Source organism: Vigna umbellata, chromosome 7 (genome assembly GCF_029865625.1).
Source record: "Vigna umbellata cultivar VRB3 chromosome 7, Vumbellata_1.0, whole genome shotgun sequence".
Classification (NCBI taxonomy): Eukaryota; Viridiplantae; Streptophyta; class Magnoliopsida; order Fabales; family Fabaceae; genus Vigna; species Vigna umbellata.
Window position 1 is genome coordinate 19352456 of NC_142171.1, and position 12500 is coordinate 19364955.

General features: G+C 40.3%; 1 pseudogene; it reads right to left on the reverse strand.

Moving 5' to 3' along the window:
• Nucleotides 1–9545: 9545 nt before the first annotated feature.
• Nucleotides 9546–12248, reverse strand: LOC148195332 (pentatricopeptide repeat-containing protein At1g77360, mitochondrial pseudogene; annotated as a pseudogene).
• Nucleotides 12249–12500: the final 252 nt, after the last annotated feature.

Genomic DNA, 12500 nt, shown 5'->3' on the forward strand with positions numbered 1-12500 from the left:
AAGAAAGATGCCACATCAAATATATTTTAAAATAAAATGAAAGAGAGGTGTGGATTTAAATTGGGGGGTGCACATTGAGAAGCTGGATTCGTTTGGAGAGGTGCACACGGTGAGCAGCCACGCGTCCTAAAATGTTTCTTCATTTTAAAGCAGCCACATGCCATAGGTCACGGCCCACAAAATGGAAAAGAGGTGCAGATTTTAATTCTCGGTGCTTTCCACTCTACACATAAACTTTTGACTTTTCAATTGGAGATGAGAAGCAACTCTCGGTGTGTGCTTATTGGAGGGGCCCTCATGGTTTTGCTACAAAATTAAAAGCACACGGCCTAGGGCCCATGAAGCAGCATAGGAGCAGGTGGTGTCACGGTTTGGGCCATTCAATTCTTCTAGAGAAGAGGCCTTCACACGTTCCAGCAGTAGGGGCTGTAGCTGGACAGCAAGCACACGGAACTGTAAGGGTGCACATCCAGCTTTCAAATGGAAAAGAATTCCACACGTTCACGGTGCATTCAGCAACTTGGAGAGATTCGACCCACACTTGGCAGCACCCACGGTCCCATTTTGTTTGGCACGGTCCAGCAAATTTTGGAAAGGAATCCACGTCCAGCTTGGAGAGAATGGAGGGAAGCGGTCCAGAGTTGAATGGAGAGGTGCACCTAGCACATTAACGCCCAGCAGAGGCACGAGGAGAACACACAGCCGCCACAGTAGAAAGGAGTGTGACCTAACGGGGGAACAGCTACCAGCTTCACGAGAGTTTTCCTTGGAGCAAATTTTTTTTCATATATTGTAGAAATGGAAGGTTACGGGTGACGGCCTGGACGGGTTTGATGTGCACACTTGGAAGCTCCAGCCGCCACTCTCTCTCATTTTATTTTCCAGCTGCCGTGGATGGCTCTTTGCTTTGCTTTTGAATGTTATTTTGAGGGCATTTTAATGCTTATGCTTGAACTGAGTTTTTTTTACGTTGACACAATGGATGAGAAATGAAGCACATTTACTTCTCCGTTTAGTATTCTTTTTGCAAGCACAAAGGGATGAATGAAACATCTTGGTTTTTATTCCAGTAGGGAAATCAGTTTTTCTTTTCTTTCTTTAGACAGTAGCAACACAAATGTTTTCTTCTTTCTTTTGGATAAGTGTGGATGATGAGCTGAGAGAGAAATGGAGCGGTGATAGAGAATGAACATACGGGAATGGTGACTCTCGGCTTGCTGGAAGAAAAGTGAAGCGTGACTCACTTTGCATGAAGAGATGGAACGGTGATTGACTTTAGGAGAGTATTTCTATTAGCTTAGCTGGAGTAGAGAATGAAAGGTGGACACTTGGAAAGAAGAGCACGGTGTAGTGTTTCTTTCGGTTTGGAGCACAAGCATGGGAGCGTCCTGGAATGAAGCGGTAATGAGTTTTTAATTTCTTTCTTGGAGAAAGAAGTGAAATGGTGACACGTTTAGGAAGCACGCAAGGGGGAGAGAGTGGTATGCGGTTGCTGTGAAGGTGGATGGTGTCTTTAATTTTATTCAGAGAATAAAAAGAGTGGATTAGGATAAAGTATAGGGTGATGGGACATTTGGCAGAAATTGTTGGAGGATGAAGAAGTGATTTAAATGTGGTAGGTAGGAGCTGGATGAGCACGGTCACGTGGAGCTCTCGGAGGGCAGATTCATTTTCTTTTTAGAAGCGCACAATGATTGATGATTTCACTTGGAGAAGTTGGCTGATTTCATTTTTATCTTTACTGTTCATGAATTTACTTTTAAGTGTTATGTGCGTGAATGATATGCGTTGGGGAATGTCTTCAATCAGCAATTTATTTCTTTACCTCAATAGTTGCATTTAATAGCTGAATTGCATTTGCTGAAGTGTCTACTGCATCCTAAGTGGTTAACGCCCTTTTTTCCAATTAAAGTTTAGTCTCGCTACATGTGCTCATGAATCGTGTTTTCATTCCAACTATTTTACTTTCGCTAAATTGTGCTTCTGTTGATGCGTTGAATTCAATAGTGTTAGATGAGTTTTCAGATTTTTCTAGTGCATTTAAATTAGTTCACACATCTTGCTTTAGGACCATTCAGTTTACTCTCTTTATTTAATTTAATGTTTTCAATTGTATTCGGTTGTGTTTAATTTTAATTTTAGCTTTAAGTTTTTCCGCAACAAAAAAAAAATCACAAACCCCCCCCCCCCACTATGTGTTTGACCTAAGACTCGAACCACATTTGGTCCTTGAGAGACGACCTAGGAGTCACTTCCTAGTCTATACTGCATTCTTATATGCACAACTTTTGTGGGAGGTGCGACCCTCACAACAAAATGGCGCCGTTGCCGGGGACCAATGGTTCGGTCTTAGGTCTTTCTGTTGTGTTAGTATGTGTTGTGTTTTGTCTTGTGTTGTGATGTGACGTGACGTGATGTTCTGTTGTGTGTGTGTGTTGCATGTATAAATGTGTTGTGTTTTATTTGTTTCGTGATTTTTAGTATTATTCTTTTTCCATGTCTACCTATTTTGATTTCGTGAATACTGCTTGTTTTGCTAGTGCCTCTGATTATGATTCTCCTTCTGCATGTTACTCTGATTGTAATTCATATTCTGCTGATTTCTATGTTGAGAACAATATGACTCATCCTCTAATTTATGAGAGTGCTCTTTGTGAGCCGGTTTCACTTAAGGAGGATGATCTTCATTGCGATCTCACCCCTGGACTGATACATTTGCTGCCTAAGTTTCATGGTTTTGCAGGAGAATGCCCACACAGACATTTGGAGGAGCTCCACATCATGTGCTCTTCAATGAAGCCTCCAAATGTCCCTCTTGATTACATTTTCTTGAGCGCATTTCCGCATTCATTACAAGGAGCAGCTAAGGATTGGAAAGATTCTCTTCCTCTGAGATCCGTTACCGATTGGGGATATCTTGAGCACCAGTTTCTGAGCAAATTTTCCCCTGTGCAATATGCTTACAGCAACGGTCTTGGATGGAATGACCCTACATTGGGATGGTATGATGCTCCACAGCATCAATATCAAGAACCACCATTCCAGAGTACTTTTATGCCTCCACCAGTCCAGCAATACCAAAGTCAGCAATATGATGCTCCTGCCCAAATAACTCCTCAGCCTTCTACTTCTGAGCCTACATTGCAGGAGTTGTTGGAGCAGATGACCATGCAGAACCTTCAGTTTCGGCAAGAGAACATGCAGTTCCAGCAAGAAATAGGAGCTGCCATTCAGAGTATGACTGATCAGATAGGGCAGATGGCCACTCAACTCACTGAGGAACAGTCTCAAGATTCAGAGTTACCATTTCAGACTGTTCAGATTCCAGATGATGATGATAGTGGCATCAACATAGAAGATGGGGAGAAGAGTCATGAACTTACTATGGTGCCATCTACTTTCCCATCATCCTATGTCCCTACTCTTGCACCTGAGGAGAGTGATGAGTATTTTGAGGAGCAGGCAGGTATAAGCAGCAATTTTGAGCCAGGTAGACCATTTTCATCCTCCACCACTATTCCAATCTTTAGGGAAGTGGAGGTAAACATACCTCAAATTGATTATTCTGTTGATGATTGTGCGATGCATGATTATGATGTTGATAGGTGTGTTGATGATTATATTGTTGATGAGTCTGTTCTTAATTGTCCTTCTCTGCATGATGAGAACCACTTTTTGCTATCACATCCAAATGTTTATTCTCCATGCACTGAACATGAATCTGAGTCTGTTGTTGATATTGCTTTTGAATTTGAAATTGATTCATGTTCTGAGAGTATATCTGTTGTTCAGCCTGTTACACTGGGATTGGGTGTTATACCCCTGCATATCATTTCTTTGGAAACACATCGCACTAACCATGTTGCAGGAGGTACACATGAATTTGATAGACAAACACCCACAGTGGAAAATAAAGGTGCTAACACTGACAAAAGCTTCAAGATCAATAGGCACCAGCTGAACCTGCTCATCAACAATCTTTGCTTCTTAAATCCAGCTGTGGATGATATCTCCCTGCTAGATCAAATCTGGAGGATGAAGCAGTTCGTCCTCAAAACCTTCTTGCTGGATACTGTGGTGGAAGACATCTCCCTGAAAGTCCAAAATTGGCAACTGCCACCATGATCAGGGGAGTTTTCTTTTTCTCTTCTCCCCCTTTCCCTACTTTTATTGCACTTGTCCATGATCTATTGACTGTTCTGATTGTTTGATCTGCTGATTGTGACACATTGAGGACACTGTGTAGTTTAAGTGTGGTCTATTGGGGGAGATTCTGATTTTTCTTTGATAGTTTTTGTTTTCCGTGTTAATTTTTTTCTTTTCTAGGTAGTTTTTGTTTTGTTTTGTGTACAGTTTTACATGTTTCTCTTGATTTCTGGACTTTGTTTGGGTTGTAAATATGTCTTCCACTTCATTGATACTCTGATTGGTTGGAAATCCTTGCTTTTCTCTGCTTGGAAGATGATTATGATTTTTGAGAGTTGAATTGATTGTGACAGAATTACCCTGTGTGAGATTTGAGCCACTTTATGTTCTTTCTTGTGTGTGATATGTCTCTTGATTGCTTGCGCATATGCCTTGGCTTGACTCTTGTTGATAACTCTTGATTGATATGCATGTTTGGAAGTGATAAAGGCAGTTTTGTTTTTTAGCCTCTCTAGCCGAATAAGCTTACCCTGCTCTGATTCTTTGAAAACCCTTTTTGAGCCTATACTTTCCTCATTTCTTTGTTTTGAAGCTCATACACTGGCCCTAAGTGAAAAACCATGATTACCTTAACCTTAGGGAATTTTGGAGCTTTGGAAGTGTTTTGGGAACAAGTGTGGTCTCCTTAGGGATTCTTATGAGTTGGCTAGTTGGTCCCTCTTCTTGTGTTGTTGTTGTAAATATATGTGTATCTTGTCTCTTGAAATTGTGTGCTGAATAGAGAAAAGAAAAGAGACAAGATGAAAAAAAAAAGAGAGCAGAAAAATAGTGAAAAAAAATGTGAATAATTGTGAATAATGGAGTCAAGAAGAGGATGGAGTTAGAGGTTGTGGGTGTGTTTGAATGTGTTTACACTTGTTCCCCATTGCTCCTCTGTTCCTTATGGTTTGTAGCTTCTTATCCAGATATATCATGCCTTGTCCTTGGCCCCATTACAACCATGAAAAGACCTTTTGATTTAAACATGCGTATGTGCTTGAGTGTTGATATTAGAGGCTTGCCAAGTCTGTTTGTGATTGCTTTCTTGAGTGCATTGAGTGACATTGATTTACCTTAAACACTTGAGAGAAACACTGATTGTGTGCACCTGTGAGGCTCTGTTGCTTTTGATTCATCTCTTGAACTGATTGATAATTTTGCCATGCTTGGAAGTGCTTGGATGATTTCATGAGTATCTGATTTCCTTGATTTTGTGTTGGATATTGTCTACTTCCCTTCTTGGTCCAGATTCATTGAGAATTGTGTAATTTTGTTCTTGTCCTAGTTAGTGTTTGTTTTCTGTGTGCTGAGTTTGTGTCACTTCCCTAATGTCCTTTGAACTATTCCTTGATCTGCGTCTTGATTTTGCCCGGGAGTGCAAAAGACTAAGTGTGGTCTATTTTGATGAGTCAATATTTTCTCAATTTCACTTAGCTTATTGTACCGAATTTAATCAGGGAATTGTGCTTAAATGTCCAGTATTTTCCCATTTTTCTTAATTGTGTTTAATTTGATCGGAAATTCAAATTTTAATTAATTTGAATTATTTGAGCTAATTATTTGCATTGTTAATTGTAGGGAAATTGTTGGATAAATTTTGGAACATTTGGAGGTCAAAAGAAAGATGCCACATCAAATATATTTTAAAATAAAATGAAAGAGAGGTGTGGATTTAAATTGGGGGGTGCACATTGAGAAGCTGGATTCGTTTGGAGAGGTGCACACGGTGAGCAGCCACGCGTCCTAAAATGTTTCTTCATTTTAAAGCAGCCACATGCCATAGGTCACGGCCCACAAAATGGAAAAGAGGTGCAGATTTTAATTCTCGGTGCTTTCCACTCTACACATAAACTTTTGACTTTTCAATTGGAGATGAGAAGCAACTCTCGGTGTGTGCTTATTGGAGGGGCCCTCATGGTTTTGCTACAAAATTAAAAGCACACGGCCTAGGGCCCATGAAGCAGCATAGGAGCAGGTGGTGTCACGGTTTGGGCCATTCAATTCTTCTAGAGAAGAGGCCTTCACACGTTCCAGCAGTAGGGGCTGTAGCTGGACAGCAAGCACACGGAACTGTAAGGGTGCACATCCAGCTTTCAAATGGAAAAGAATTCCACACGTTCACGGTGCATTCAGCAACTTGGAGAGATTCGACCCACACTTGGCAGCACCCACGGTCCCATTTTGTTTGGCACGGTCCAGCAAATTTTGGAAAGGAATCCACGTCCAGCTTGGAGAGAATGGAGGGAAGCGGTCCAGAGTTGAATGGAGAGGTGCACCTAGCACATTAACGCCCAGCAGAGGCACGAGGAGAACACACAGCCGCCACAGTAGAAAGGAGTGTGACCTAACGGGGGAACAGCTACCAGCTTCACGAGAGTTTTCCTTGGAGCAAATTTTTTTTCATATATTGTAGAAATGGAAGGTTACGGGTGACGGCCTGGACGGGTTTGATGTGCACACTTGGAAGCTCCAGCCGCCACTCTCTCTCATTTTATTTTCCAGCTGCCGTGGATGGCTCTTTGCTTTGCTTTTGAATGTTATTTTGAGGGCATTTTAATGCTTATGCTTGAACTGAGTTTTTTTTTACGTTGTCACAATGGATGAGAAATGAAGCACATTTACTTCTCCGTTTAGTATTCTTTTTGCAAGCACAAAGGGATGAATGAAACATCTTGGTTTTTATTCCAGTAGGGAAATCAGTTTTTCTTTTCTTTCTTTAGACAGTAGCAACACAAATGTTTTCTTCTTTCTTTTGGATAAGTGTGGATGATGAGCTGAGAGAGAAATGGAGCGGTGATAGAGAATGAACATACGGGAATGGTGACTCTCGGCTTGCTGGAAGAAAAGTGAAGCGTGACTCACTTTGCATGAAGAGATGGAACGGTGATTGACTTTAGGAGAGTATTTCTATTAGCTTAGCTGGAGTAGAGAATGAAAGGTGGACACTTGGAAAGAAGAGCACGGTGTATTTAAATGTGGTAGGTAGGAGCTGGATGAGCACGGTCACGTGGAGCTCTCGGAGGGCAGATTCATTTTCTTTTTAGAAGCGCACAATGATTGATGATTTCACTTGGAGAAGTTGGCTGATTTCATTTTTATCTTTACTGTTCATGAATTTACTTTTAAGTGTTATGTGCGTGAATGATATGCGTTGGGGAATGTCTTCAATCAGCAATTTATTTCTTTACCTCAATAGTTGCATTTAATAGCTGAATTGCATTTGCTGAAGTGTCTACTGCATCCTAAGTGGTTAACGCCCTTTTTTCCAATTAAAGTTTAGTCTCGCTACATGTGCTCATGAATCGTGTTTTCATTCCAACTATTTTACTTTCGCTAAATTGTGCTTCTGTTGATGCGTTGAATTCAATAGTGTTAGATGAGTTTTCAGATTTTTCTAGTGCATTTAAATTAGTTCACACATCTTGCTTTAGGACCATTCAGTTTACTCTCTTTATTTAATTTAATGTTTTCAATTGTATTCGGTTGTGTTTAATTTTAATTTTAGCTTTAAGTTTTTCCGCAACAAAAAAAAAATCACAAACCCCCCCCACTATGTGTTTGACCTAAGACTCGAACCACATTTGGTCCTTGAGAGACGACCTAGGAGTCACTTCCTAGTCTATACTGCATTCTTATATGCACAACTTTTGTGGGAGGTGCGACCCTCACAACAGTATGTCCACGTGACACGGATACAATCGTCAATAAAGGTAACGAACCATTTGGCTCCGAAAATGGAATCTATGACAGAACCCCAAACATCAGAGTGAATTAAATCAAATGGCGAAATACTCTTTTTGTGACTAATAGGATAAGATGCACGATGATGTTTTTACAATTGATAAATATCACATTTAAAAGATTCAACAGACTCTCTGGTAAACAATTGGGGAAACAAGGACTTGATAAGACTAAATGAAGGATGCCCAAGCCTTTGATGATGTAACCATATTTGATATTTTTTGCCCACGTCTCAGATGTATCTTGTTGACTCATGATTTTTGTGTTGCTTTGGTCATTAAACACTAAAAAATACAACCCACTCTACTCCTTAGTAGTTAAAATTGTCTTCCCCGTGCCAAGGTCCTGAAAAACACAATAAGTTGGAAAAAATGTTACTGAACAATTTAAATCCTTTGTGATTTTTTGCACAGAGATAAGACTATTAGCTAATTGAGGAACATGTAAAACATCCTTTAATACAATAGATGAATTCAAAATTATATTCCCAAAGTTGCATATAGGTATACCCTGACCATTCACAACTGTAATAAGTTGTTCTTTATTTCTTTTACCATATGAGTTGAAGGACATACTGAAAGGTGTCATATGATCAGTTGCACCCGAATCAAGGATCCAAATACCTTGAGACACATGATCAACAATATTGAGGCAAATCTTACCTTTTATTGACAGAGTACATGATCCAAAGGGCTTACTTATTGATTCATCCATTGTTTTCAAAGGAATAATTTTTACTTCAGACATCCCGTAGAATGCAACCAGGAGTCTCCAAGACGATAACGGCGTATGAGTCACACCGAGAAAAAAGGAACAGAACTTAAAACTTAGATCTACTCAAATATAGGCCAAACAGGATTGTCACCAACCCTAAAAACAGACTCAGGAGGCTCCAGCAACTCTTCTGTGGCGGCAACGACGAGTGGGTCACACCGAGAATAAAAGAGCAAAACTTAAAATTCAGATCTACTCAAATACAGCCAAAAAGAGTCGTCACCGACCCTAGGAACGGACTCAGGGGGCTCCGGCGACCATGTTTGTGGAGGCGGCGGCGAGTGGGTCTCGTCGGAGGTGGGCGCGTGGGCTACACGCGGTGGCGGCTCCTCTCACGAAGCGACTTCAGGCGTTGTGATCGCCAGTGTTGGGCGCACTTTTCTGCCCCATTAACGACCCCAACAGGCAACGGCGATGGTCGGACAACAGCGGTGGTGGTCGGACAACGGCGGCGGTGCGACTTGTTGTAGCGGAATCGAGTCCCAAAATCAGGAGCTCTGACACCAAGTTGAAAATAAGACTTATTTTATTATTCTCAATTCATAAAAAATACATTTTCATACCCTCTATTTGTAATAATCTAGTTCTCCTAAATAGGAAAATGGGGAAACTAGGAAAACTAGAAAAAAATAAAATAAAATAAAAGATTATGTATTTATTTCCTCTAATTAAGAAGATTCTGAAGATATTATCTCAAATTACAACAGGAAACTTATATGGTTGGGCCATATTCCGTTTGATTTGCTGTAGTTAACCACTGCAATGTGCATCGACTACTGGTTTAAATTTGCAATGAAGCCAATTACATAAAAGACAAATGAGGACAATATAGAGACATCTAGAAATAGGTCACATGGCAGCTGAAATGATGAAAAAATAAGGAAAATCCCACAACCCAAAATAATTAACATACGGTTCAAGGACTATGTGTGTGAGACAAATATAGTAAAGGTCAAGCTGATGGTGGAGAGAAAAAGGATTGGGCAGAACCTTCCTCTCCCGTGTGGTTCATTCTTGTTTTCCTATGTTCATCTTTGTTGCTATGTAATATACTCATAGCAGTGTTTGTTTATTAAATTATATACAACATAAGCTAGTAACAAAGTGACATCATAAAATGCAGACCCACCTCAAATGGCATTTTAACAGCTGAAAATTTAGGCCAAAAGAAACAACATACTGAAAATCTAAGAATATCATTCTAAGTCTGCGATCAATAAAAGTAAGTTTTAAAGGGAGCTTTACCAGCAGGGTAAGTGACATCATTGATTTGTCAGAGATCATGAACAGCCACTAGCGCAAGGTTTTTCTTCACTAAATGATAATCAGGATATTTTCCAATTCACTAGGGACAAATCCAAAGCAAATACTTTTAACCCCCGCTCACTTCCAATAAAACTTCATCGATCATCAAGCATAAAATCTTAACTCAAATTCAAAGGGTGAATACACCCATGCTAATTTAGAGATATTCTAACTTTAGAGGAAGTTTTCCCTATAACATGCAGGGCATCATTATGTCACATTCGAAAATCTAGTGGATAATGGTCTTGTGATCTCATCAGCAATGACATGGCATACAATGTTTGATCATCAATGCATTTTATATTTGGGAAGGACTTGGCAGTATCCGCATATCTGCCAAAGGAAAAGGAAAATCTTATGAAAAGAAGCAACATAAAAAATTATAATAACAGAAATCAGAGTGAATAAGTAAAGGAAAAAGTCTACCAGTAAGTTAAGCGGTCTGATTTCTATATTACATAATAGGCAGATCCCAAGTATACAAAACTGTGGTTACAAAACTGTTTTGACAACAAAATAGTATTCAAAGCTTGCTATATGTTTCTAGTTGCCAACTGCATTCACCTTTTTTAATCATGTAAAGGCTCCTTGACAAGAAGATTCATTTTCTCATGAAGAAATTTGAGCACATCTTCTCTCCCTTCCTTTAAAAGCAACTGTCTCAACCTCCCAAACGTAATACGTGATGGTCGAATTCCCTTCTCTATCATCTCTTCAAGCACAACACAAGCTTTTGCGGCATCACCTTTTTCACACAGCCCCTTGACAAGGGCAGAAAAGGTGTGCATGCTTGGAACAAATTGTTTTGACTTCATAAACTTCCATATTTGCAGAGCCATTTCCAGATCATTTTTCTCACAAAACATTTTTATCATCATTGTGTAAGTATCAGCATCCGGTTCACATAACTTGATCATCCGGCGGAAAACTCTAAAAGCTCTATCAGTCTGTCCCTGACCAATCATACTGCTTATGATAACATTGCAGGTCCTTGAATTCGGCGCAACGCCATTGATCTCCATCTCCTGCAAGACCCTGCGCACATTTTTAAACTTATTTACTTTACAAAAGGCACCAATCAAGGCATTATAAACCACAACATCAGCCTTGATTCCCTTCCTCTCCATCTCCTGGAATGAATCAATAGCATCTTCAATTCGGTGCTCCACTCCATAAGTATGAACCAGGACACTATAAATGAAGGATGTAGGCCTGCAATTGCTCTCATCCATTTCCTTCACAACCTCAACTGCTTCATCGACCCTCCCTGCTTTGCAAAGAACATCAACCATTATACCATAAGTAACAACATCAGGATCACACCCAGCATGAACCATCTCTCCAAAAACCTCCCTTGCCCGGGGAAGATTGGGAGCTTTTCCCCACCCCTCCAGCAAAATGCTATAAGTTTTCGCGTCTGGTTCAAATCGACCCTTCATAGCATCAAAAATCTCCTGAGCCTTCCTCACATTGTTGGACTTGCACAAAGCACTTAACAAACCATTAAATGCAGCAAGATTTGGGACCACATCGTACTTATCCATGACATTAAAGGTGTAAACAGCCTCGTCGACCTTGTTAGCCCTAGCATACTTTCTCATCATGATGCAAAAAGTCTCCACATTTAGCATGCCCTTTTTCCTCATGGCATTAACAAGGTCCCACACGATCTGGTACTGTCTAATCTTAGCCAGAGATTCAATCATCAAGTGATATGCCCTTATGCTGTGCGAGTACCCTCTCTGCTTCTCTGCCCACTCAAAGAACCGAAATGCTGACATGCCCGCATTCTCAAATCGTTTGAGAACATCTTCAACTAAATCAGGGGAAACTTTAACTCCAGTTTGATTAAGAGCAGTGTCAAGTGCCAGTGTGGGACACGTCATCATAACCTTGCTCACTCTCTCGCTCGCTTCTCCAACCTCCTGAATCGCCTCATTTGTGCTGTGCATTTTTGCAAACAATACCCATTTGGATAATATATTTTTTCTATGGGAACAAAGCTTAATCATTGCGCGGACAAAGCAAGACTTGCAAATTATTCACCTGAAGCAAGCTCCACAATGGAGAGTCTGCAAACCCTAACGGGATATGACGATTGCTCAAGTCTAAAGTGGCGATTGCCGAAAAATTACTGGTATTTCTGTGAAACGAGTTTCAGGTCGCCATGGTTTGATGGTGGCTGATAGTGGTGAAGCCGTCGTTGTGTTCGGAAATCTCTCGAATTGGAGTGGTGAATGGATGTTGTTCACAAACACAACTTAGTCAGCAAAACCATTTTTACAACTCCATACTAAATGCAAGAATGGATTTTTGTTTTCTTAAAGTTTACAATATTCTATATAAATTGGAAAATGATATTTGAACAACCACTTTTGACAACATTTAGACACGTCACACGTGTCTAAATTTGAGTGGTCCAGTTGGAAAAATTAAATGAAAATGAAATATGACGTGGAAAGGGAGTGGTCAGGGTTTGCAGGTCCGCGTTTCAA